Below are 5,000 nucleotides of genomic sequence, written 5' to 3' on the forward strand. Positions count from 1 at the left end.
GGCAAGCGCCCGCACCAGGGCCCAGCGTGTGCCGATGGTGGTCGAGGCAAGCGCCCTCACCAAGGCCGAGCGTGTGCCGATGGTGGTCGAGGCAACCGGCCGCACCAAGGGCCGGCGTGTGCCGATGGTGTTCGAGGCAACCGCCCGCACCAGGGCCCAGCGTGTGCCGATGGTGGTCGAGCCAGGAGCCCGCACCAAGGGCCGACTTGTGCCGATGGTGTTCGGGGCAACCGCCCGCACCAGGGCCCTGCGTGTGCCGATGGTGCTGGGGGCAACCGCCCGCACCAGGGCCCAGCGTGTGCCGATGGTGCTGGGGGCAAGCGCCCGCACCAGGGCCCAGCGTGTGCCGATGGTGGTCGAGGCAAGCGCCCGCACCAGTGCCCAGCGTGTGCCGATGGTGGTCGAGGCAAGCGCCCGCACCAGGGCCCAGCGTGTGCCGATGGTGCTGGGGGCAAGCGCCCGCCCCAGGGCCCAGCGTGTGTCGATGGTTATCGGGGCAACCGGCCGCACCAGGGCCCAGGGTCTGCCGATGGTGCTCGAGGCAACCGCCCGCACCAAGGCTCAGCATGTGCCGATTGTGATCGAGGCAACAACCCACACCAGGGCCCAGCTTGTGCCGATGGCGGTCGAGGCAAGTGCCCGTACCGAAGGGCAGCCTATGCCGATGATGGTCGATGCATGTGCCATCACCATGCGTCATCATGTGCCATTGATGGTCGAGGCCTTGGCCGAAGTTCGATTTTGAGCCACGGTGCCCATGCTTGGCTCCAGCATGTGCTGGTGCCGCATTTTTTTCACTCGGGACAGCATCGCCGGAGCATCGCCGGAGTACCGCCGGAGAACCTGACCGGCGGCATTGGGGTTCCGGCGATTGGGAGGGGGGCCGGGGGGGTGTGCGCACATGATGTGCGATGGGTGCTGGTACTTGGCCTTGTGTTGGCCCCCTATCCCTCATCAAACCTCTGAGAATTCACACCCCCTTAAAGAGCATTTGAGATTTTACAGGTTTGCTACCAGTAGCCGTTAAAGTGTCTGAAATGGGGACACTTTTTTCAAACGGTCACAAAATCTTCTCTACTTCGAGTTTTTAGCTGAATTTTTTTGTGCATGCCAACAAAAATATAAGGATCATGCCTACAAAATTTGGGGCCAAAAATCCTTATAAAAAAATTTTAAAAAATCCCGAACCGCAAAAAGTTTCAAAAATCATGAAAAATAGAAAACGAGTCATCTTCCAACGAAACTTCACGTGAAGGCTTAGGGGACCATTGTATGAATTTACAAGCCATAAAAATGGCATTGGCACGGCAGAAATTTGAAGATGTGCCTAAACCCACCAGGGCCCAGCGTGTGCCGATGGTGCTCGAGGCAACCGCCCGCACCAGGGCCCAGCGTGTGCCGATGGTGCTCGAGGCAAGCGCCCGCACCAGGGCCCAGCGTGTGCCGACGGTGGTCGAGGCAACCGCCCGCACCAGGGCCGATAGTGTGCCGATGGTGCTCGAGGCAACCTGTCGCACCAGGGCCCAGCGTGTGCCGATGGTGATCGAGGCAACCTGCCGCACCAGGGCCCAGCGTGTGCCGATGCTGGTCGAGGCAAGCGCCCGCACCAGCGCCCAGCGTGTGCCGATGGTGCTCGAGGCAACCGACCGCACCAGGGCCCAGCGTGTGCCGATGGTGCTCGAGGCAACCTGCCGCACCAGGGCCCAGCGTGTGCCGATGGCGCTCGAGGCAAGCTCCCGCACCAGGGCCCAGCGTGTGCCGATGGTGCTCGAGGCAACCTGCCGCACCAGGGCCCAGCGTGTGCCGATGGTGCTCGAGGCAACCTGCCGCACCAGGGCCCAGCGTGTGCGGATGGTGCTCGAGGCAAGCGCCCGCACCAGGGCCCAGCGTGTGCCGATGGTGGTCGAGGCAACCGCCCGCACCAGGGCCCAGCGTGTGCCGATGGTGGTCGAGGCAACCTGCCGCACCAGGGCCCAGCGTGTGCCGATGGTGCTCGAGGCAACCTGCCGCACCAGGGCCCAGCGTGTGCCGATGGTGCTCGAGGCAACCGACCGCACCAGGGCCCAGCGTGTGCCGATGGTGGTCGAGGCAACCGCCCGCACCAGGGCCCAGCGTGTGCCGATGGTGGTCGAGGCTGCCGATGATGGTCGAGGCAACCTGCCGCACCAGGGCCCAGCGTGTGCCGATGGTGCTCGAGGCAACCGACCGCACCAGGGCCCAGCGTGTGCCGATGGTGCTCGAGGCAAGCGCCCGCACCAGGGCCCAGCGTGTGCCGATGGTGGTCGAGGCAACCTGCCGCACCAGGGCCCAGCGTGTGCCGATGGTGGTCGAGGCAAGCGCCCGCACCAGGGCCCAGCGTGTGCCGATGGTGGTCGAGGCAAGCGCCCGCACCAGGGCCCAGCGTGTGCCGATGGTGGTCGAGGCAACCTGCCGCACCAGGGCCCAGCGTGTGCCGATGGTGCTCGAGGCAACCGACCGCACCAGGGCCCAGCGTGTGCCGATGGTGCTCGAGGCAACCTGCCGCACCAGGGCCCAGCGTGTGCCGATGGCGCTCGAGGCAAGCTCCCGCACCAGGGCCCAGCGTGTGCCGATGGTGCTCGAGGCAACCTGCCGCACCAGGGCCCAGCGTGTGCCGATGGTGCTCGAGGCAAGCGCCCGCACCAGGGCCCAGCGTGTGCCGACGGTGGTCGAGGCAACCGCCCGCACCAGGGCCGATAGTGTACCGATGGTGCTCGAGGCAACCTGTCGCACCAGGGCCCAGCGTGTGCCGATGGTGATCGAGGCAACCTGCCGCACCAGGGCCCAGCGTGTGCCGATGCTGGTCGAGGCAAGCGCCCGCACCAGCGCCCAGCGTGTGCCGATGGTGCTCGAGGCAACCGACCGCACCAGGGCCCAGCGTGTGCCGATGGGGCTCGAGGCAACCTGCCGCACCAGGGCCCAGCGTGTGCCGATGGCGCTCGAGGCAAGCTCCCGCACCAGGGCCCAGCGTGTGCCGATGGTGCTCGAGGCAACCTGCCGCACCAGGGCCCAGCGTGTGCCGATGGTGCTCGAGGCAACCTGCCGCACCAGGGCCCAGCGTGTGCGGATGGTGCTCGAGGCAAGCGCCCGCACCAGGGCCCAGCGTGTGCCGATGGTGGTCGAGGCAACCGCCCGCACCAGGGCCCAGCGTGTGCCGATGGTGGTCGAGGCAACCTGCCGCACCAGGGCCCAGCGTGTGCCGATGGTGCTCGAGGCAACCTGCCGCACCAGGGCCCAGCGTGTGCCGATGGTGCTCGAGGCAACCGACCGCACCAGGGCCCAGCGTGTGCCGATGGTGGTCGAGGCAACCGCCCGCACCAGGGCCCAGCGTGTGCCGATGGTGGTCGAGGCTGCCGATGATGGTCGAGGCAACCTGCCGCACCAGGGCCCAGCGTGTGCCGATGGTGCTCGAGGCAACCGACCGCACCAGGGCCCAGCGTGTGCCGATGGTGCTCGAGGCAAGCGCCCGCACCAGGGCCCAGCGTGTGCCGATGGTGGTCGAGGCAACCTGCCGCACCAGGGCCCAGCGTGTGCCGATGGTGGTCGAGGCAAGCGCCCGCACCAGGGCCCAGCGTGTGCCGATGGTGGTCGAGGCAAGCGCCCGCACCAGGGCCCAGCGTGTGCCGATGGTGGTCGAGGCAACCTGCCGCACCAGGGCCCAGCGTGTGCCGATGGTGCTCGAGGCAACCGACCGCACCAGGGCGGAGCGTGTGCCGATGGTGGTCGAGGCAAGCGCCCGCACCAGGGCCCAGCGTGTGCCGATGGTGGTCGAGGCAACCTGCCGCACCAGGGCCCAGCGTGTGCCGATGGTGCTCGAGGCAACCGACCGCACCAGGGCGGAGCGTGTGCCGATGGTGGTCGAGGCAAGCGCCCGCACCAGGGCCCAGCGTGTGCCGATGGTGGTCGAGGCTGCCGATGGTGGTCGAGGCAACCTGCCGCACCAGGGCCGAGCGTGTGCCGATGGTGCTCGAGGCAACCGGCCGCACCAGGGCCCAGCGTGTGCCGATGGTGGTCGAGGCAAGCTGCCGCACCAGGGCCCAGCGTGTGCCGATGGTGTTCGAGGCAACCGACCGCACCAGGGCCCAGCGTGTGCCGATGGTGCTCGAGGCAACCTGCCGCACCAGGGCCCAGCGTGTGCCGATGGTGGTCGAGGCAACCTGCCGCACCAGGGCCCAGCGTGTGCCGATGGTGGTCGAGGCAAGCGCCCGCACCAGGGCCCAGCGTGTGCCGATGGTGGTCGAGGCAACCGACCGCACCAGGGCCCAGCGTGTGCCGATGGTGCTCGAGGCAACCGGCCGCACCAGGGCCCAGCGTGTGTCGATGGTGGTCGAGGCAAGCGCCCGCACCAGGGCCCAGCGTGTGCCGATGGTGGTCGAGGCAACCGCCCGCACCAGGGCCCAGCGTGTGCCGATGGTGCTCGAGGCAACCGACCGCACCAGGGCCGAGCGTGTGCCGATGGTGGTCGAGGCAAGCGCCCGCACCAGGGCCCAGCGTGTGCCGATGGTGGTCGAGGCAACCTGTCGCACCAGGGCCCAGCGTGTGCCGATGGTGGTCGAGGCAAGCGCCCGCACCAGGGCCCAACGTGTGCCGATGGTGCTGGGGGCAACCGCCCGCACCAGGGCCCAGCGTGTGCCGATGGTGATCGAGGCAGGCGCCCGCACCAGGGCCCAGCGTGTGCCGATGGTGGTCGAGGCAAGCGCCCGCACCAGTGCCCAGCGTGTGCCGATGGTGGTCGAGGCAAGCGCCCGCACCAGGGCCCAGCTTTTGCCGATGGTGATCGAGGCAACCGGCCGCTCCAGGGCCCAGCGTGTGCCGATGGTTATCGGGGCAACCGGCCGCACCAGGGCCCAGGGTCTGCCGATGGTGCTCGAGGCAACCGCCCGCACCAAGGCTCAGCATGTGCCGCTGGTGATCGAGGCAACAACCCACACCAGGGCCCAGCTTGTGCCGATGGCGGTCGAGGCAGGTGCCCGTACCGAAGG

Source organism: Durio zibethinus, unplaced genomic scaffold (genome assembly GCF_047325235.1).
Source record: "Durio zibethinus cultivar Kanyao isolate XHJ-2024 unplaced genomic scaffold, ASM4732523v1 HiC_scaffold_3, whole genome shotgun sequence".
In the NCBI taxonomy this organism is placed as follows: Eukaryota; Viridiplantae; Streptophyta; class Magnoliopsida; order Malvales; family Malvaceae; genus Durio; species Durio zibethinus.